At 34.9% G+C, this 22,608-nt stretch overlaps 1 pseudogene; it reads left to right on the plus strand.

The window, feature by feature from the left end:
- Nucleotides 1-1,347: 1,347 nt before the first annotated feature.
- On the plus strand, nucleotides 1,348-21,723 carry LOC144255820 (transport and Golgi organization protein 1 homolog; annotated as a pseudogene).
- The last annotated feature ends 885 nt before the right edge of the window (nucleotides 21,724-22,608 follow it).

Raw genomic sequence — 22,608 nt, forward strand, 5'->3', positions numbered from 1 at the left:
TGTTCAAAGCAGAGCATGTTTACATATGTTATAGCTATTTGCATTTCTTTTCCTGAGATCTGTTTATTTCTTCAGCCCATTTTTGTATAGGGTTGCTGGCCATTTTATTTATAATGTTCTTTATATTTCAGGAACATGATTCTTTGGACAATAATATGTTGCAAGTATTTTTTCTCAGGTTGTCATTGTCAAACTGCGTGTGTGTGTATGTGTGTGTGTGTGTGTGTGTGTGTGTGTGTGTGTGTGTATGTGTGTGTGTGTAGCAGGTTTAGATACAGCCAGGAAAGATTTTTTCAATGAGGCAGGTTTTGCCCACTCATAATACATAGAAAATTTCACCCAAGATTTTCTAGTACTTGTTTATTTTCTATTTTTACATTCATGTATCTTATCCATTTGAAGTTAATCTTTTGAATAAGTAGAGAAAAATCCAATTTTATAATTTTCCATGTGGTAACGCTACTTATTAGAAAGTCTATTTTCCTCAAACTAACTTTTATTGTATCCCAAATGTCCAGTTGGTTCTGTTTCTGGATTCTCTATTCTGTCCCACAATCTCTCTGTATTCCTGGGCTTGGACGAGGGTACATGAATTAATTATATAGTCTGCCCTCCCTGTACCCTTCATTGCTCTTCTCTTTCAGTGCTTTCCTGCTTATTCTTATTCTTTTGAATTGACTATATTCAACTTGACGACAGATTTTTAAAGATCCACAGATGTTTATTCCCTCCCCAAGTTAAACGTCCCCAGTTTCTTCAATTTTCAGCACGTGCTTTTCGGGGGCTTTAGTCCTTTAGAAGGGAGCAGGAGAAGCTTCTCCTCTTCTGTCTGCACTTTTGGGGCAGGTTCCGGGTGTCTCAACACGTTGACAAAAGGGTTTTGCTCTGGGAGGGGCTGGGAGGCCTGACTTTCTCCTTTTTCCCAGTCTCTGCCTATAATCCCCTTCTGCTAGTTCCCTGGCTTCCTCCAGGGAACTAAATCTAAATCGCTGGTCCTCTCCCAGTTCCGGGGACAGGTGAGCCTCTTTCCTTCTGGAGTCCTTTCATTTGGACTCTTCCGCTCAGCTCTCCTTGCGCTGTCCCCCCGCAGGGCTCCGCAGTTGGTTCTTTCTGCTCACGGCCCGCCCCTTGGCATCCTTCATCTGCTCACTGCAGTCTGCCCAGGGGCTTCATCTGATGACCCGTTTTACGTGCGTTCAGCGGAAAGCGCCTGCAGTGGAGGAAGGCAAAGTTCACTCCCAGTACCCGCCCCCTGTGCTGGGTCCTACCAAAGTAGGAAACGGTGAAAGAGAGGGTCCTGTGCTGTTCTGCAGGGAAGCGTCGCTTCCGCTCAGCTGTCCCTACACCATGGACTCAGTACCTGCCACTGTGCTTCCCCTGGGGACCCGGAGCTCCTGGGACCCCTGCCGGTGCTCTCCGCAGCCCTCATAGCCAAGCTACTGGAGATGACTGTCCCATTCCCAGGGAGGGACCCCAGCTCTGGCAGGCGGGTGGCTGAGTTCTGGCGGAGTGGGTGCACTGACTGTCGCGGCGATGGAGAAATGGAGTGTGTCAGGCCCAAGGCAGGCAGGACATGACTGTATTGTTAAGCGAGGCTGGTGAGAGTGGACTTGAGCTTTCCCCACTTGCACTTTTTTTTAAATGGAATAGAGGTGACAACCTCGGGGTATGTTCCGAAATGCAGCCAACAATCCAAACAGCTAACGTTACTACAGGTCTTTTCCCTATGGAGACTGCTGGGGAATTGGGCCCAAATGACAGTTATCTCCTATTACGTGTAGAGGGCAGTGAAAACAGGGAAGAGTAGGCAGGTGTTTACTTCACTGCCTTTGAGCAACCATTTAAAATTAGGCTTTGAATTTTATAGAAGGATGTTAAATTCAGAGAAGTTTATCTAAGCCAGTTTTCAAGAGTTGTCTGAAATTACATGTCACTTATCTGTTTATATAAGAGTGGAATGGAAGTAAGATTTAAAATCTTATACATATATCATCATTGTTTTTATTTGTTGCCATAAAATTAATTAATTCTTTCATATATTTAAGTTTTTCTCTTAAATGAATTTTTTAAATTATAAAAACCAGGTTATCTAAGACAAAAGAATGATCCAGAGGGATTCTAGCCAGGTGTTAGACAATGTGATGATATAGGGCCTGTTACAAACTGGAAATGTATGCTCAATTTAAAGTATTTAGATTCGGGCTGGGATTGTGGTTCAGTGGTTGAGTGCTTTGCCTAGCATACATGAGGCACTGGATTCGAGCCTCAGCACCATGTAAAAACAAAACAATGTGTCCACCCTAAAACTAAAGATACATAAATAAATATTTTTTAAAAAGTATTTAGATTCATTATACTTGAAAACACTGCAAGCAAACAAAAAATATGAGACTGCCAGTATCCTCTCTCTTGAAGAAGCTATTGGAAAATATTGAGGAGGTGGATTTCTGATGAGGAGGTTGGTTTAGAATTGCCATGATTCTCTGTGACTGTTATAAATTTAAGGTTTCCCATTTCTTCTAATTTGTCTGTTTCAGCTGTTTACTACATTGCCTGATGATACTCAACCTGGGCCTGATTTTTATGGACTACCATGGAAGCCTGTAGTTTTCACTGTTTTCTTTGGGATTGTATCCTTTGTCATTTTCTTTTGGAGAACTGCTCTTATTGTGAGTAAATTAACTTACTTATACCTTAGCACATAAGCAGAAGGATTATTTTATATAGTCACTGCCCCCCCCTTTTTTTCTTTTTCAGTTGCTAAAACACAAATTAGTGGTTTAAGTCAAACTAACCTTATAAAATAATTTAGTGTGGGTGCAGTTGGTAGAACTGGTAATTCTTACAGCCATCCTGACCAGTAGTTTCATATGTATCAGAAGTCTTAAAAGTGGCATAAAAGATGGGGTAGGTTAGATAAATATTCTTTTATGTAGCATATATGTCTAGTAATCTATCTTAAAGAAATAACTATGCTTTGAAGATTTTGGTAATGTTTTTCAATGGAACAGTGTATTAGATTGAAGACTTAGCACAACATAATTCATTTAGGGGTTATTTTATGTTCCATTAATGGAATAGTAGGCAGATTTATTTATTTCAAAGCTTTGAGGTACAGAAAATGCTCACAATTAAATGTGAAGTGGGGGAAAAAAAGCAGAAACTAAGATTTAAATGTTGATGAACTGTATGTTAATATAAACACATATAAACAGGGGGAAATGCTGCAAAGAAATACAGTAAAATGAGAAAAAGGAGATGAGATAATTTTTCCAGTCTTTTATATAAATTTTTCCCAGATTTTATGATTTGATCATATATTCAGAAAATACCTTTTCATTTGGAAGTATAGATTATGTGTTGTCCAAAAATCCATTAAATGTTTTGTTCATTAAGTTTTTTTTTTTCTTGAGCAGAATTAGTCTATCTCTGTGTATGTGTGTACATATATGTATAAGTGTGTGTGTGTGTGTGTGTGTGTGTGTGTGTGTGTGTGTGTATACATACTTATGTTTGTACTGTAGGTCATTCTGTTTCATAGTTATTTAACATAATTGGAAGAAAATTATTTTAGGTAAATGGACTTTGCATATGAAAAGCCTAACAGTTAAAGAGGCCAAAAGCATTGGATACAAATCTTTTCAAATCTGAGTGTTCTTTTTCTGATTTCTTAATTATTTCAGACATATCAGTGTTAAGATAAGTTTCCTCTCCTTGTACAATTGAGTGTAAAATCTCTTAAAAAGTATTCCCTTCTTAAATAGAAGAATCATTTGCCTGGATTCCTGTGAGGAATTTTCTAATCTCATTGAACTTTTTCTCAGCTAAAAGGAAAAAGGAAATAGAAGGATAAAGAGAAGGGAAAAACATGAAAACATTTTATATTTCTCTCTCTTGTTTCTTTCATTTCAAGAACCCCGGTACCTGTTTCTCTTTTCACTAGGTTATGTGGGATCTGGTTCCTAGCTTGTTGCTCCTCAGTTTCAGCATTTGACTTTGGAACTTTAGTCACTACCTTAGATGACTGCTTTTATGCTACTTCCCATTTTCCTCTGTTGTCATTTTGAGCAAAAGGTTAGCAAGGCTATGACATTAAAGAAATGTTCATTACTTTCCGTGTTGGAGTTTTCTGAATGTAATTTCCTATTACGAAGATCCCATGGATGATCCATGGACACATCTGAGTATCCCATCACCATTTATAACATTTGAAAGGACAAGTAATATGCTAAGTTACAAAGAAATTTAGTGATGTTTTAAAAAAAAATTCTGCTTAGGTTTTATTATCAGGCAGTTTATTGCTGTCTTTTGGAAATGATTGTTTTGTCCTTTCCAGAATATGTTAATTGTCATTTCTCTTGTTGCTTATGCATTTTCTTCTAGCAGTCTTCCCTTTCAGATTTCTTGCTATATATTTAGTAGTTTGCAGAAATAAGATGATGTAGCCTCTTAGTTTCTAAATTCAGCCAATAGCCAAATTTAAATTGGAGTTCTAAGATGTTTTCTGGTGAGTGAAAGTGGCATATCTTTGTACAAAGATTATGCCTTTAATATTGTTTCCTCAGATTACTTTTGAATAGTCATTGTTTCTAGACTTTATCCTGGTTATTTAGAATTGTCAAGTAAATGATTTTGAGTACACGCACACACACACACACACACACACACACACATCTTTACTGTGAAATAAGGCACATATCTTAGTGTTTTTATGTCAGAGGCATAAAAATATCACTACCAATTAAATTTAAAAGGCTTGTTAACCTTTACTTATTTTTAATCCTATAAATTATTATCCTGAACCAGAATGTTATTAAATTCTCACTTGGTTATGATTCTGACTGTTGTTTTAGGAATGCTGTTTCTATTGAGCAGATGTTTGACATCAAATTTAATCTTTTTTCTCTCTTCTAGGTAAAAGATAGAGTATATCAAGGTAAATTTTTAGGTTTCCTAAACTTGTAATAACCCTTTGTATTGGTGTTTGATGTGTGTTTTATGTATGTTAGAAGTAGATACAGTGACTTTTAATGGATAATAGAGTAGATGATGATGGTTCCAACTCTGAGATAGGAGATAAAGAGGAGGAACAAATTGTGGATAAGGAGATGATGATGTTTTAATTTGGGGCAGATTAACTTTGAATATTATTGTAATGCAGATGTATTACATTTGAAGAGTATTTGTATGCTAATGATTTAATCATGCATTAAGTAATTGAGTAGACAATTTAAAGAATATTAATGTGAATCAGTATGTTTTCATTTCTGTTTTTCTTTGCAAAGAATTAAATGATTCCATTTTCTGAAAAGAAAGTGTTTTGAAAAGGGAGGAATATCAAGCTACAACACTTTACTGTATTTCCCATCTGTCAAATAAGCTTAAATTGAAATATCATTTTGGATGGGAGGGGTACCTGGGATTGAACTCTGGGGCACTCTACTGAGCCACATCCCCAACCCCCTATATTTAGAGACCAAGTCTCACTTAGTTGCTTAGTGTCTCGCTCTTGCTGAGGCTGGCTTTGAACTTGGGATCCTTCTAGTTCAGCCTCCTGAGCCACTGGGATTACAGGTGTGCACCACTGCGCCCAGCAAAATATCATTGTTCTTATATTTTTCTTAAATTTTAATAATTTTATACAGTTATTGCTAATAAGCATAGATTGCTTTTTAAAAGCATAATAGTTATGCTAAGAAGTATTTCCTCATAGTACCATATAACATGTCTTTGCTTTTAGTAGATTGAGTAATTGAATTTCATTTAGTGATTGTAGTAATCTTGTGTATTTCCCCCTTTTAGTCAATGAACAGCAAATTTCCAAAAAGGTGAACAATTTCATGAAAGAAAATGAAGAACTAATGCAGAAATTGCCAAATTATGAACAGAAGGTATAATTATTTTTTTGTTTCTTTCTCCCTTGTTTCTAGCTTGTATCATTTCTACCTGTTTTAATTTAAAAATCGTATTTTAAAATTTTTGTTTCATTATTTCTTACAAATCATTCAAATTCTAAGCAGTCATATGTATTAAGTACTGCTTTCTTCTGGAAAGGGTCACTTGTCTGGAAGTAACTTGTATAGTAGCACTATAATTTGTGTATCTTAATTCTGAATGCTTTATTTACATAGGTGAATGAATCAAAGAGACAGGTCCAAGAGACCATGAAACAAAATATGATTCTTTCTGATGAAGTAACTAAATATAAGGTAAAAATCCCTTCTTTGGGGGGAATTACATTCTAAACTCAAAAGTAAATGTAATGAGTGAGTAATCTTGACACCTTTTTTTTCCAGGATAAAATGAAGCTTCTTGAAAAAGCTAAAGAACTTCTGGATGAGAGAGCTAAAAGTCTTCATGTTATGTTAGAATCTGAGAGAGAACAGAAAGCTAAGAATCAGGACTTGGTAAGAGTTTTGCTGCTAAGTGTTACTGCAATTTGGCTTTTGAAATATTTTGTAAAATTGGTTAAGTTGAACTTAGTCCAGCTGTTAACTAAAGTAAGATTAGGAGTCAAGGAAATTGAACCCACTTCTGCCCATTTTGTGGAACTTTTAAGTACTGATACAACAAATTATTTTTATGGGCCTAGGAAATATTTTTATTCTCAACCTTGGATAATTTTCATATTGCTTTGCTCTGCCCTTGGAAACATGCAGAACAACTAAAAAACTATTGTCCAGTTGAACAGTATTTGTTTACTTTTTACTTGAAAGAGTAATGAATTAATCAATTTTCTGTACTTAAAAAAATTTTACTTACATATTTCATTTTGAATTTCTATAAGTTTCTGTAATTACATAAAAGTTGCAAAAGATAGTAGAGAGTGTGTTCTGAAATATCCTACCCCCAAGTAAGCTTGATCACCTAGCTGAGGTAGTATTTATCAGATTTCTCCACTGTAAAAATTCTTTCCAATCCTTGTCATATTGTATTCTTTGGAAGTTACCATGCACAGCCCACAGTTAAAGTATGAAGAGTTACAAGCTCAGGATGCAGCTCATGGTAGAGCACTTGCCTAGCATGCATGAGGCCCAGGATTCAATCCCAGGCATTGCAAACAAAGATTGCAGAGTTATGTCCTTAAGGAGCGAGTATCTTTATAAATTTTTTGGAATTCTTCTGTATGTGAGATTAGTCTATTCTTCCTTAAATTTTATCATTTTTTACTTCAGATAAGAAAATTTTAAAAATGATCTTGGGAAATTTTTTTCTCTATCACTAGAAAAAAATTACTAATTTGAACTGGTTTACTTGAAACAGTAATTAATTAGTTAATTTTCTATGCTTTAAAACATTTTATTTACTTATTGCATTATGATTTTCTATACTTTGACCTTTTTTCTGGTTATCTCATAAACAGTAAGGTTGTGGATGCCATGAAATATTTATGACTTTATTTTCCCTCATCTCTTTCAGTTCTTGACTTTTTGCTTAGTCCAAAGCTGGATCCCCTGCATTTACCTGAAATGTAATGGGATGGCTTGACAAAAATTTTGTTGTGTTTATCTTTTTTAGTATATATATGTATGTGTACACACACACACACACACACACACACACACACACACATATATATATATATATATATATATATATATATATATATATATATATATATATATATATCAGTATTTCTACTGAAATCCTAATGCATATTTTGTGTTCTGTTTTCACCTGGCAGATAATGGAAAATAAGAAATCTATAGAGAAGCTTAAAGATGTCATTTCAGTAAATACTTCTGAACTTTCAGAGGTAAAGCTGCCAACTCTTGCTAACGGATATTAATACTACATCTTAGTTTTGTTGCAGACCAAAAATTTGAGGTGTGCTAAAATTTGCAAAAAATGAGAACTATATGATGTCTGGTTTGGGAAAGTATAACTTTGTTTCTTCTTTGGAATTAATTCACTAACTGTAGTGTTTTTCATTAGCTTCAAATTATCCTTAATGAAGCTAAGCTTCGTGAAGAGAAGGTGAAGTTGGAATGCTGTCAGCTTCAGAAAGAAAATACCATGCTTAAGAAGGAGAAAGAGCAGGTAAAGAAAATTTGATATCATACATAATGTAAACTAGAGAAGTGAATATCATTATCTTGTAACTTTCTTGGAGCTGTTTCTGAGGTAAGGAATATTCATGTAGGACCTTTTCTAGATATGCAAAGTTTAAACAATGCTCCCCAAATTGAATGCATATATATGTTCTCCATCTGTTTTGGATTTTTGGATTATTGCTTTTCTTATCAAATGTCAATCAGTTATTAACTTACATAGCCTCAAAAAAACTTTTTAAACCAGAAAATTAAGTATTTTATGATCCTCTTTTGAGTAGTTACTGATTCACCGGCCAAGGGAAGATTACATGATAAGGAATCTAAATTTAGGAGACAGTCATATGTGCCCAGCCATTCCTGCTGGAGGTAAATTATTTGAATTGGCAGCAATTTTCTGGGGAATGCAATAAACAGGGTCAACTTCCTGATAGCTCTGATGTTCTTACTGCAGCTGTGAGAGTTGGGGCCACTCTGCCCTCTTCCTTAACCAAGGTCTCAAGCCCCTCAATTGAGGCAGGCCACCGAGGAGTATGGCTCTCTATTTCTTTGTCTAAGTCTTGTAGTCCTGATGTACCCAGTGCAGAAACCCCTCCCTAACCCATAGGAATTCATGTGTTTTGACTTTTCAGTTGCAGCAGGAAGTCAAAGACTGGAGTATATCACACGCTGAGCTCAGTGAACAAATGAAATCATTTGAGAAGTCCCAGAAAGATTTACAAGTAACGCTTAGTCATAAAGATGATACTATTAATGTAAGTTTATACTCCAAATACATGTTTCATCTCATGAATTCTCCTGAAATCTTCTGAATTAAAATCGAGAGTCTTCCAACCTTTTGCTTCTTTTCTAGGCTTTAACTAATTACATCACACAGTTGAATCGGTTACAATGTGAATCTGAATCTGAGGATCAAAGTCGAGATGAGTCAGATGAATTAACCAATGGAGAGTTAGCAGGTAAGATCAGTCTCAGGGAGGTTGAATCCTTTTTTGCTTTCCTGTCTTTAATTAAGTATACAGATGCCACTTTACAGCTGGCTGAATTTCTTCTTAAGCTTCAGGGTTGTAGACACATATCACTGGATCTATAGATATGTCTGTTGCATTGGCAGAGGTGGGTTGCTGGGCTATAATGTAGCAATAGGCATGTGAAGAACACTGACTTTTTCTATCCCATTGAAAACTAGTAAGTACACTGCAGCTACAATAGTCACATCCTATACCTCTAAGTATTGAACATTGTACAGTAAGAGAAATTTATTTCTTAACTTATGCAGATGATACTTGATTTTGCTACTCATCATCTCTATGGCTCTGTGGTTTTAAGGTCCACAGTCAGTCTTAAGAGTCTGGAGGCAGTTGGAACCATAAACTAAGGCTGTGAGAACAGAGGCTAGAGACTATCAGAAAGCTAGAGAGGGAGTGTAACAGTGTTTACTGATGAGGAAAATATTTCCAGATGTTTTCTCCCAAGTTGGATATTGCTTACATAGCAAGTATTTCAAACCACACCTGGTAGTAGATTCAGGGAGAAAATAGAGGATAGAATCTTTCTAAACAAGACACTTACTTGCCCAGGTGAAGATAGATCTGAGAGAGAAGAAAAGCTTTTATCTTACAAGAATAGCATAGATAACATTTTAGTTGTGCAAACTAGAAATTCACCTTTTATTTTTAAGAGAGACACCGTACTTTTATTTATTTTTATGCTGAGGATCAAACTCAGTGCCTCACACATGCTAGGTGAGCACACTACCACTGAGCCACAACCCCAGTCTGAAATTCACCTCTCTCTCTCTCTCTTTTTTTTTTTTAATCTAAGCTTGCAATTCTCTTAAAAGTCATTAGTCTAATCCGTTTAATTATTTGGTTTTTTTCTTCCAGTGTTTGAACACAATCATTCTTTAGTTTGAGGAAGTTAGGAGAATATAGAGTTAAAAGTAAGGAAAGAAAAAGCTAAAGTCTTTTGTTTTTTAGGTGATCGGAACGAGAAGATCAAAGATCAAATTAAGCAGATGATGGATGTCTCTCGGGTATAGTTCTTTGTAAGAGTCCCATAGTGCCTGTGAATTCTTCCTGTGCCTCACTTTTAAGAATACCTCTCTTTTCTGCAATTTTTAGACACAATCTGCAATATCAGTAGTTGAAGAGGATCTAAAACTTTTACAACTTAAGCTAAGAGCCTCGATGTCCACAAAATGTAATCTAGAAGGTGGGTTCTTCTTGAGAAGAAATTGCCATGTTGGAAAGACTTAAAATTTTATTGGAAAGATAAAGAATGGCTTCTTGCTTTCATGCTTCTTACTTTTCTTGGCACTACTCCCTCAAACAAGTTCTTAAGTCCTTGTACACATATAGAGATAAGCTGTTTTATCCTTTACAGACCAAATAAAGAAATTAGAAAGTGACTGCAATTCACTATGGTCTTCTAAAGTTGGACTGGAAGAGGAATACAAAACTCTTAGGCAGAAAGTGGAGATTTTAAATGAACTCTACCAGCAAAATGAGATGGCACTAAAAAAGTAAGATTTTCATTGTTATTGTTATCACTGTGTGAACTTACAGATAATTTTATCTAGTAGAGATTTGTCTTTTTTTCTTTGTGTTTTGTTTCCTATAAGTTGCATTTTTCTTTCCATCATCAGTCTTAAGAGTCCTGAGGTAGTTGGAACCATAAACTAAGGCTGTGAGGACATCGTAATCAATTGTCAAATTCATATGAAGGCAAGAAGTGGTAAACTGGTATTAACAGTCACTGATGTGGAAATACCTCTCAAAGATCTATACCCTTTCTATGATCCCACTATTTATTTTAATTACCTTTCATTGTGATCAGTTATGTAATTCTAATGTATTGAACTTGTATCTCTAACTCTGGACCTTTAAAAATACTGAGTGATTTGGAATGACATGTTTTAGTAGAATAAAAACTTCAAAAATGAATAATATTTACTTATTGATGGTACAAGTTTTGGACTTGAATATCTCAGATGTTCACACTAAAAATTGAACTGTGGCAAGGACTTTAGGAGTTATGATTACAGAAGTACTTGTTTGTAGTATATATTTATATATTAATCTTCTCAGTGTGGAGCTAGTTATTTTTTGAAAGTTCATTTGAAGTTTTTAATCCACAAAAATACTTGAATTCTCTAAAAATAGTTTTTTGTGTGTCATATTTTATTTGTTTGCACCTGATTTTACTGTTCAGCATATATATCTTGTTAAAGCAAAGACAGACCTTCTTATAGACCTAACTATTTTTAGGTATTTTGACTTCTGTTGCCTAATTAATGCATTAAATATTGAAACCTTTCCATTAACTTTTCTAAAATTCTGTGATCTCCAAGCGACCTTTTTAGAATCTCAAATTATTGTTCAGGCCAGTTCTAAATGCCTGGCCTGTTTCAAAGAAACATTTCTCATTTTATCACTTTTTTTCAAAAGAACACTTGTTTTCTCTGTCCCTACTAGTAATATGAATGACCTAAATGGCAATTAATTTTCTTTGTAATGCATTTAAATTGTAGCACTATTTTCCTCAACTCCTCCAAAATTCATTCAGTCATCATCTGTGGTTTGTACTCTTTTTACTCATCCCCAGGTACTATGTTAGTTCATGCCTGTGTCATCTTTTCTGTTTCTAACCTAGGTCATCTGTCTTCATTCTCCATCATTTATATTTTTATATAATTTATTTCAAATTCTTAGTAATTTTCTCTATAGCCGCTTGAGTGGACTTTCTAAAATATAAGTCTGTCCATGTCAATATGTGCCTGTGGTTTATGAAGAATTTGCTTTCTATTTGATGACCTGTTCTTTTTTTCTTCCTTGTATCTTTTTAATAGTTTAAATATTTTAAATTAGTTTCCCCATCCCCTGTATAAGCTTGATGTAATCATAAATTATAATGGAATTATAATTATATAATTATAATTATAATTTTATTCATCTTCTCATAATTTAAAGGCCATGGTGTATATTCTGGATTTAATAAAAACCTGACATAGATTAATAGGTTTATTACTTTTTTTATGGGCTTTAAGTAGCTGCTGAATCAGATAACTGTTGTGGCATCGTATGTTAGTACTTCATATACTGTGAACTCTACAAGACATTCATTCAATTTATACACATATTTAAAGTTTCTGTAGTTCTGCATTCTACACTGTTGGTTTCTTATTTGAAATTATTTTCATTCTATTTGAACATTGTCCTTTAATGATAGATTTGATTAGTGTATCAAAGTAGTACAAGGATAAACAGAGAATAGTATTTTATCCACTAAATATTGCTACCTTTATAATCTGTATTAGGTTGACATGAACTTCATGATTAGAGTTAAAACCAGTTTCCATTTTTAAAGGATCTTTCTTTTGGCTACTGAATTTTGACTGTTACTTAGTTTTAGCAATTTAAAAATATCCAATTAATTACCATCTGTTTTAATTTTTTTCTTTAAGGAGTCCATTATCATTGTTGTTTGGTCTTATCCCTCCCCTAGTCCCTGTAGTCATTTCTCTGTTTTTTTTAACAGTTGTATTGGGAAGTGCCTAGGTGTAGTTTTCCCCACCCCACCCACTTTTTCCTCTTGCAGTTATGTTGCTTGGGACCATTAAACATTTCTTGAATTGTCGAGTCTTTTTCTAAATGTTGATTTTACCTCATTCTCTCTTCTGATTTTAATAATGCATATTAGAATTTGATTTCCCCTGCCTCCTACATTCTGGATTTACTTCTTCTGGATATTTTCTTCTGACGTGTCTTACAAGTGGTAGGATTTATTTTACTTCCCAAATCTGTTGCTAAAGTCATTCATTGAGTTTAGGATTTTAAAAAGTTCAGGGTTTAAAATATTATTTTAGTTGTAGATGGACGTAATATTTTATTTTTTATAGGATTTTTTTAAGAGAGAGAGAAAGAGAGAATTTTAATATTTATTTTTTAGTTTTTGGCGGACACAACATCTTTGTTTGTATGTGGTGCTGAGGATTGAACCCGGGCTGCACGCATGCCAGACGAGCGCCTTACTGCTTGAGCCACATCCCCAGCCCGACACAATATTTTATTTATTTTATGTTGTGTTGAGGACTGATCCCAGTGCCCCACACATGTGGGGCACGTGCTTCACCACTGAGCCACAACCCCAGTCCTATTTCAGTACTACAACTCAAACCCAGGACCTTGAGCCATGTGCTCTACTATTGAGCTACCTCCCCAGACTCCTTGCTCTTTCTCATAAGGGACTAGTGTCTTACTGCTTTCCAAGCTATCTTTAATTTCATCAGTCTGCCTCTGCCTCCTGAGTATCTTCGACTGTAGGTAGGTCACCACACCCAACTATTTCTTGGTTTTATAGTTTCTAATCCTTTGACAAAATTCATAATCTTTTTTTTTCTTCTTTTGTGGTGCTGGGGTTTGAACTCACAGCCTTGTGCATGCAAGGCAGCACTCTACCAACTAAACTATATTCCCAGACCTGAAATTCATAATCTTGACTTTACTTTTTTGACTATATAAAGCACAGTGATTTTAAAACATGTTCGGATAACCCTATTAGGTGGTTTCCTTTTCTGTGGGATTTTTTCCTCACATAATTTTGTCTTATGGAGTGCCTGGTCAGTTTTGATTGGCTAACATTGTTGTGATAATTATAGATGAAATTTGAGGACTAAGATGAAGTTATCTTCTTATAGAAAAGTGTTGAGGTTACTTGAGTAAGATTGTCACTTTAAACCTAGTCAGCAATTAAGATAATTCAAAAATGACTTGTCTTTTCAATGTTTCAGTATTGTTCCTTTTGGATTTTTTGCCTGTTCATCACTTAAGTGTGCAGTACTTTCTAATCTAAACTCAAAGGCTAGGGCTTTTATTAAGGGTCCCTTTATTTGTAGCCCCAAACACTTCTTTTTTCCTCTAAGCCCAGGAATTTGATGAAGGCTTAGTTCAGACTCATTATATCTTTGTGTTATCTTCAATATGTGGGTAAACCTAGGAGAAAAGTACCTTAAAGTGCCAGCCTTACTTGTAATTCTGAGATTCCTTTTTCTAATGGATCTTGGCCACATACATATATCTTCACTGCCTTTTTAGCTTGGATCCTTTCAAACACAATTTTATATTCTTATAAAGATGTTTTGATTGTTCTTAGTGCTCTCAGACTAACTCTTTGGTAATTGGAAACAAAATTCTCTCTGCCCTTCAAGATTCAGTTTTCTCCATATTCCTTCTTAAGCCAGTGGGGAAAATTATTATATTCCTTTAGGCGTCATTTATACCTGAAACAGTGAGCTCTTTTATTCTTTAGCATCTTACAAGGTAACTAGTATATTATAGCCACTCATAAAATACTTGCTGAAGAATTAAACGAGAAGCTATATAAGAATATATAATCCCCTTTTTCTATTTGGTATCAATAATCCTTTTTTACTATAGTTCTTTTGATTTATGGAAAATTAAGTTTCAAGTTAATTATCATTTGAATTGGAACTATGGCTAAAGTAGTACAAGGATAGCAGAAAATAGTATTTTTTAAATCATTAAATGTGGATACCTTTGTCTCAGTAGATGAACATCTTGAGTTTCATGATCAGAGTTAAAACTTGTCAGTAGATAGTACTCTGATCATGGGTCAGTTTGGCTTCTTTTTCTGGTTGACAGACATTATCAAAACTCAGATTTGTCTTTTTGCTTAATTGCAATTCTTTTGAAATAGATATCTAAAGTGTGAAAAATGTTCTGTGGTTAATTGCATAGCTAAAAGACATATTCTAGAAGATTTCTTCTTTGATTGACTATATCTTTATTATGGTACCAGTCTTGGATTGAGAAAAGAGTTCCTCCATGACAAAGATATACTTAGTGTCCTACCCATGGCAGAAACGAGAAAAGAATTATCCCCTGCTTTATCCTAATATATTTAATTATGTTAGGTTGATCAGTCCTGATCTTCCCCATTGAAGTAAAGTGAGTTTTTATTATCTTACACACAGGAGACTTGCCCTTGGGGCACATGTTGTTTTCACATTTATTTTATTTACTGGTAAGTGGAGAATTAAGAGGAGAAGTTAGAAAATGTAAGTGATTTGCCAGAGTTTGATTTACGAAATTGCAGGTTTGAATTTCTATTTTATGTGCCTAAGCATTTTATAGAATTGTGGGAAGTGATATTCACAGAGAGAAACTTTTGATTTGATAACTGGCTTTATTTTAGGAAACTGAGCCAAGAAGAATATGAGAGACTAGAAAAAGAGCAGCAGCTGTCAGCTACAGATGAAAAGGTGGTTTCCGCTGTACAGGAAGTTAAAAATTACAAGTGAGTTCAGTTTCTAAAGGAGGGTGTCAATGTCTAATGAACTAGTGTTAGCTTTCTTTTTAAATCTTTTTTTACATTATGTAGATAGAAGAAAATAGCATGGAAGTATAAATAACAAGAGGATATGAATACATTCAATTCACACAGGAGAAAAAATAAATTTCAACTTTACAAATGAAAAATGTTAACAAAAATTTACTTATACCCAATGGGCAAGACCATAGGGAACTTGGTCAATGCAAACAGTTCTGGGGGTTTTGTATGTTGTAGTAATTCTTTAAGAAATCAGTTTGCTGTGTGATGTATCAAGACCCACAAAAGTGTGGCATTTGATAGACCTTGGAAATCTTCTATGGATATAATTTGAAAAAAAGAAAAAGAGTTTTAAGGAGGAAGATATTTCTAGCAGAATTACTTGAGAACACACTGATGAACAGTTAAGGAAATTATAATTTATCATTCAGAATCTCTAGCAATTAAATGATAAAGAAGTTATTAGTATTAGGTATTTATTTATTTATCTATCTATCTATCTATTTATTTATTTATTTTTGGTGCTTTACTACTAAGCTACATCCTTAGACCATTTTTTTTTACTTTGAGACAGGGTCTCAGTTGCATAGGTTCCCACTTAATTGCTGAGACTGACCTCGAACTTGTGATCCTCCTGTCTCAGCTTCCCAATCATTGGGATTACTGGCATGTGGCATTGCACCTGGCCTGTAGTATTAGTTTTGATCACACTGGATTCATATAACTATAGAAATGTTTTTCTTATGTATAATAAAGTCTTTAAAAGTATAGCTGATGGAATAAAGGGGAAATGGTCAGAATGTTTCAAATGTTATTCAATTGTTGTAATTCTTAGGCAGAGAATTGAAGAGATGAAAGAAGAACTACAGAAAACCGAGCGCTCATTTAAAAACCAGGTAGTAATTAATACTGTCCTGTAGTTGCAGAATTCTTTGATATCTAATACAGACAATTATAGGCTATTATAATGAGTCCCTAAAAACATATTTTTTTAATGTGTTGTCTTTTTCAGATTGCTATGCATGAGAAGAAAACTCATGATAATTGGGTAAGATTTTTCCCCCTTTTCTTTATTTTGTGCATAGCCTACCACAACTGAATTTGAATATTTTCTCTTTAATAGCTCAAAGCTCGTTCTGCAGAAAGAGCTATAGCTGAAGAGAAAAGGGAAGCTGCTAATTTGAGACAGAAGTATGTGATTTTGGTATCTTACTATATGTTTTATAGTGTTTTAAGGTTATGCTAGATATTATCTATGAAGGAATAGATTGCTGTTTCATAATTCAGCCATTCTTTCTCAATATTCAAGATTATTGGAAATGACCCAAAAGATGGCAGTGCGGCAAGATGAACCCGTGATTGTAAAACCTATGCCGGGAAGACCAAATTTACAAAATCCTCCTCGGAGAGGTAGGGGGCACTTTGTAAAAGGAGCTATTTTATTTCTTGGTGCAGAATGTATGTTAATTACTTTTTATTTCTGTCTGTAATGGTTATGAAATAATCTGAATGACTTGCTAAAGCGGGAAGTGAGGGTTGGTGTCAGGGAGAAGGCTGCCTTAAAGTAGTAACACGGCATTGTTGTCTTTAGGTCCACTGAGCCATAATGGCTCTTTTGGTCCATCCCCCGTGAGTGGTGGAGAATGTTCCCCTCCACTGACAGCAGAGCCAGCTGGGAGACCTCCTTCTGCTACTCTTAATCAAAAAGATATGCCTAGAAATGGATTTCGTGAGCATTCACATGTTGCTTTATAGTAAACTGCTTCAAGGTTTTGTTTTTTTTTTCCCCTTTTGAATATTCTAATGAAAACATAGAATTTGGACCTATACAATATATAGAAGATAATTTCTTACTTTATCTTAGTGAATGTTTTCTGTAAAATCTGTTCTAAAATAGAAAACATTTTTTTTTTTTCCTGGAGGTCTTTGTATTGTTTTTTTCTTTTAAATTTTACACTGTGAAGTGTAAACCTTTATCTTTAAATTAAATCTCTATGGTGTTCCTTTCCCAAATATTATAAAAGTAGCCTTAAACTTTATGTAGCATACATATTTCCAACATTAAATACCGAGTCTTATTTCCAATTCTAAATAGGACTGTAGTCTTGGTACGATTGGAAGTCAGGTTATACAGACTAAAGAAAAGCCAGCCTACACATACTTCAAGTCTATAGCTTAAAGTTTAGGACCAGTACTTATTAATCTGCTGTTCTATCAACCCAAGGCAGTTCTTTATTTTACTTAAATCTCTTCATAAATTGTGATTTACGTATTGGGCAACCCATTTTTTTAAAATATTTTTAATTGTAGATGGACATGATATCTTTATTTATTTTTAAAATGTGTGCTGAGAATCAAACCCAGTGCCTCACACATGCTAGGCAAACACTCTACAACTGAGCTATGACCCCAACCCCTGGGCAACCCATTTTTCATGTTGCTTTCTAGTTATTGTTGAACCCTGACCTGTCCACCAGTGGTTTATTTCTTCTGAAAAATACATACAAGGGCTCTGATCTTTCTTTCCCAAGGGTCAATGGATGGACCTTTACCTCATACTGGTCTTCTGAGGCATCTGGGAAACCCGTTGCCTCTGGTAAAGGGACCAAGTAATTTCAAAGAATCTGTAATTGTGGATGGAGGATTTTTATTCTTTTCATGTGAGAATAAGTCTGAATCCATTCTTTGATGTCTAACAGACCCAGGATGTGGTCCAGCTCACATGAACAGCAGCTCCAGAAGTTCTTCTCCAGCTAAGGTGACGAATGAGGGCAAGGTAAGTTCTGTAGTTACTGTGAATCATGTGGTCATGCAGGAACATGTAGCTTTGCTACAGCACTTGCTCTTTCCTTTATCCTTCTTTGTGTTCTATTTGTACTATCCCATTTGTTTTTTAAAAAGCAAACTGTTCCCCAAGAACCTGAGAACCCCTCAGTCTCCACCATTACTTCTTTGACTGAGCATCCAGTTGGAGTAAGTACTTAGAGGTTGAGAACTGAATTGGGTTTTATTCTGTGCATTTCTGGGAAGGATATTCAGAGCATGACACTGATCTTATTTGCTTTAAACTGCATGCAATATTGTGCTTACTTTTCTCCTTAACTTGGGAATGTTGCTTAAGTGTGCACAACTATAATGAACTACAGAATGTGAAAAGCTATCACTCTAACTTTATATGGTGTTTTGTGTTGAATGTTCTAAGGCAAAGTAAATTCATTATAAATTATATAATTCATCATTTTTATTTTTGTTTGGAAGAATGTTATTTAAGAATTCCTCTTTGTGCAAACCCTATTTTGAGTGATTTGAATTAGATTGGTATCAGAATTTTCTGAAAGTGAAATACTGTTTCAGTGAATCAATGATCATCTGAAATGACCTCTTTAGTCAGTCCCAAGAAATGGTCTCATTTGTTCACATAAGTGTATTCTCTTGTAACTGTGTTGCTATTATATCTGGTAGGTCTTCTGCAGCTCTATAATAAAAATTTTTAATTGTTTAGTTTCAAACCCACTACTCATAGGAAATGATAAATCAATATCTCAAATGGTGTACAGTAAATGAAAGTAAATATTGAAGCCTTGTCTTCCTAATTTGTGTATATAGCACTGTGATGGAAAATACTTCTCAAGTTCCAGTGTATATATATTCCAGGAATATACATCTCTGGAGATATCTAAGGACAGCTTAGATAAGACCCCAAACCCCTTTGTAGTAGAAGATTTAAAAGAGAGCAAAGACCCATTGTTAGAGAGAAGTAGAGGTGGGAAAAGCATGGCTTGGAGGCAAACCTGCATTGAGTTCCTTTAATATGCAGTGTGGCCTTCAACAAAATATGATATTCCATTTGCTTTTGTTCCCTCTTATTTAAAACAAGACAGTCTACTTAAAGATCTCAGAGGTTGAATAATATATGAAAGACTTACTGAAGATACTCTGAATAGTAGCTATTATTACATGGGTAGAGAATGGATTTTTCATTTTATTCTGTTCACTCTTAATATGGAAATAATGAGCTATTGTGATGAAAGGGAAGTGATGGGGAGGGGGGACTCCCTTTGAAATAGATTGTAGTGAATACAGCATGACATACTGGTCAGAAATCACCTCTGTTAATAACCTCTGCCAGTCCTCTTGCCTTTCCCTTTCCTGTGCAGATATAATCAGTAACAAACTGCTCCCTCTTGTGGCATCTTTCCAACTTCTGTAAACTGTCAGTGGGAATACACAGGAGGGGTGGGTAGAGTTTTGTTGCACTGATGGTGTTCTCTGGATAGGTGCCTGTTTTGGCTTTTAGCTTTTATCGGTGTTGGTACTTTGTCTTAATACATAGGAATTTTAAAACTTTTAACTGCTTTCAAATCTTAAATTGCAGGTTCATATGGCTATGAAAGGGCCCCCTCCTTTCTCAGGGATACCCTTCATGGGCCCCCCTATGGGACCCCCGATGGGATGGCCTCCACCACCTCCCATTTGGTATGGACCGACACTTCAGCTTGGTGGGCCTTTTGAGCCTCGGCCAATTCCTCCACCATTTGGTATGATGATCTGAACAGTAGTGATTGACTTATAAATCACATTCATCTTTCATTTCTATTGCTTGCTAAAACAGTTGGTTGCTATCTCAGGTCTTAACAATGAAAGGAAAAAGCTGAGTACATTTTAACTTTTCCTCCACTTTTCTGGGACATATGGGACACTACATAATCTTATACTGAGATAGGCAATAGCTATCTCTCATAGACAAGGATAAGGGGCTATCTACAGAAAAGCCAGAAATATTACTTCTGCAGATGTTTGTTGAAAATCTGTTGATATTCACTGCAATAGATGGAAAGGTGGATGAGACACATGCCATAACTTAAAATTTTGTCACAGATATGAAAATCCTATAACATAAAGTTTGTAATCACCCATAATGGAAGCATAAGCAGTAGGTTATAGAATATAGAAAAGGAAAAGTCAAACCCTCCTTACCTTGAGAAAAGTCAGAGGGAAGTGTTAAAGAGGAGGATTTAACAGTGACCTAATAAATGTTGCTGATTTAATTAGGTGGCTGTGGAAGGCCTTTTCCAGGAGGGCATGCACCTTAATTCTGATGGAATGTGTAAAGTCCATGCTGAACTTTTAATGGATACGGTAATAAATAGTGGGATTTCCTTTTATCAAAATTTCTTTGATGTAGTAAAATTCTTATTTCATAATCTATCATCTTGTCATGGTAATATAGTACTTCCAAATATAAATGGAGCTCTTGTGAGATAGAAATAATTCTGCAATTATATAGTAGGGAAAGAAAAAAGACAAGCCTGGAGCTAGGTAGAGCCATGTTTAAATCCTTAATATGTTGCTTCATGGCTGGTTGGTCAACGGCTATAACCTAAACTTGTTCCATCTCAGTTTGCCTCATCTGGCAAGTCAGGATGTTCACCAGTTGATGTTCTAGGCTTGAGAGAAATTAAAGACTATATTAACATACTTGAAATCACCCTAGTTCAGAAATTTCTGGGTATTTACATAACGTCCTTTTTATTTTCCAGGTCCTGGTATGCGTCCACCAATAGGCTTCAGAGAATATCGACCAGGTGTTCCACCTGGAAAACGGGATTTGCCTTTTGACCCTCGTGATTTTTTTCCAGGACCCGCACCAGCACCATTTAGACCTTTAGGCTCATTTGGCCCAAGAGAGTACTTCATTCCTGGTGCCCCATTACCACCTCCAACTCATGGTCCCCAAGACTATGGGCCACCACCAGCTGCAAAATACTTAATGCCTTCAGGCTTTAAAGATGAACCTCCACCTACACCTTATTCTCAGAGTAGTGACGACTGTTCACAGGCCTTAAAACAGGGCCCATAAAATTAACCTCTGACACTTAGTCAGAAAATGGACTATGAACTATTCATCAAGTTAAAGGATTATTGGCTTCAAAATATAAAAGTTTATTTTAAATGGTTTATGTTTTTAGAATGAAGCTGCCTTGGCGCAGTATACATTTTGAGCCAAAGTATTTTCCCCCTAAATATCCCCCACTTAAGCTAGAGAATCCTTCCAATTTTAAAATGTGCAATAAGGAATACCTTTGTTTTAGTTAATGTAGCATATACAATTGCTAAATGATTTAGAATGTCATAATTATGGACATTTCCTGTGGAAATGCTTTAAGAACATGTATTTCCATTATCCTATTTTTAGTGTATTCCAGTTGATAACAGAGAAATGGTGTTTTATAAGCTTGATTTTTTTTTCTCTTTCAATATCTGGTCGCAGAGACTGTTACGATAAAAATGTTTACTCAAAGATCATAAACTTCATTTTCCTTCTTGCTGAAGTTCTTTGTTGTAGTAGTTCATAAAAAATTGTTTATTAATATTTCCAAGTGTCTGTTGATTCATTGGATTGTCATGAGACTTTGTGCCATTGGGGAAGCATGTAAACTCACTCTCAGAACTGAAGATGGTGACTTGGCAGCATATTCCCTGTTGCTCACTGTTAAGGAGGCTGGACCTTGGTCAACTGTGGACTTTTTACAGAGGATTTCTTTTACTTGTGAGAAGTCTTGTGGCTCTATTTTTGTAGCACATTCATGTACTTTTTTCTAACCACTGTCCATGTGAGAATGGTTTTCTGAGAATGAGTTTACATTAGTAGCAAGAGTTGTTTGACCTGAAGTTCTATTGCTTTTTGCCATTATTGCATTATAACAGTAAAATATAAGGTGGTATGTTGTGTCTATAAAAAATAAGGAAATTTCTTTTTAAAAATGTACACAACACAGTCTTCTCTTTCCCATACCTTGCCACCTATTTTCAAGGAATATGATAAAAAAAATTAGAAAAGTATAATCATCTAAGAATGAATGAAACTCTAAGGCTTATAATGTCTTTAATCAGCAACTATGGGCTGAATTAAATACTTTTTTTGATAGATACTCAAATATATTTTATTTAAAAATCAATTAAAGCAAGTCCTGAATCTGTAACTACTGTCTTTAAAACAATGTTTCTAAGAACTAGCTCTCCAGAACTGTAATTTTAATTACGGCAATTTTAACAGTACATTTTAAGAGGTTTAAGATTTAAATAAAATTATAAAGCCTGGTACTTTTGTTTACTGCTAGACCATATTCTTCCATTCTTTTAAATTCTAGAAAGTAATAGGATTGTTGAAACCTAGAACATAACATATCATTGTTCTTTTTATGTC

Source organism: Urocitellus parryii, chromosome 7 (genome assembly GCF_045843805.1).
Source record: "Urocitellus parryii isolate mUroPar1 chromosome 7, mUroPar1.hap1, whole genome shotgun sequence".
Classification (NCBI taxonomy): domain Eukaryota; kingdom Metazoa; phylum Chordata; class Mammalia; order Rodentia; family Sciuridae; genus Urocitellus; species Urocitellus parryii.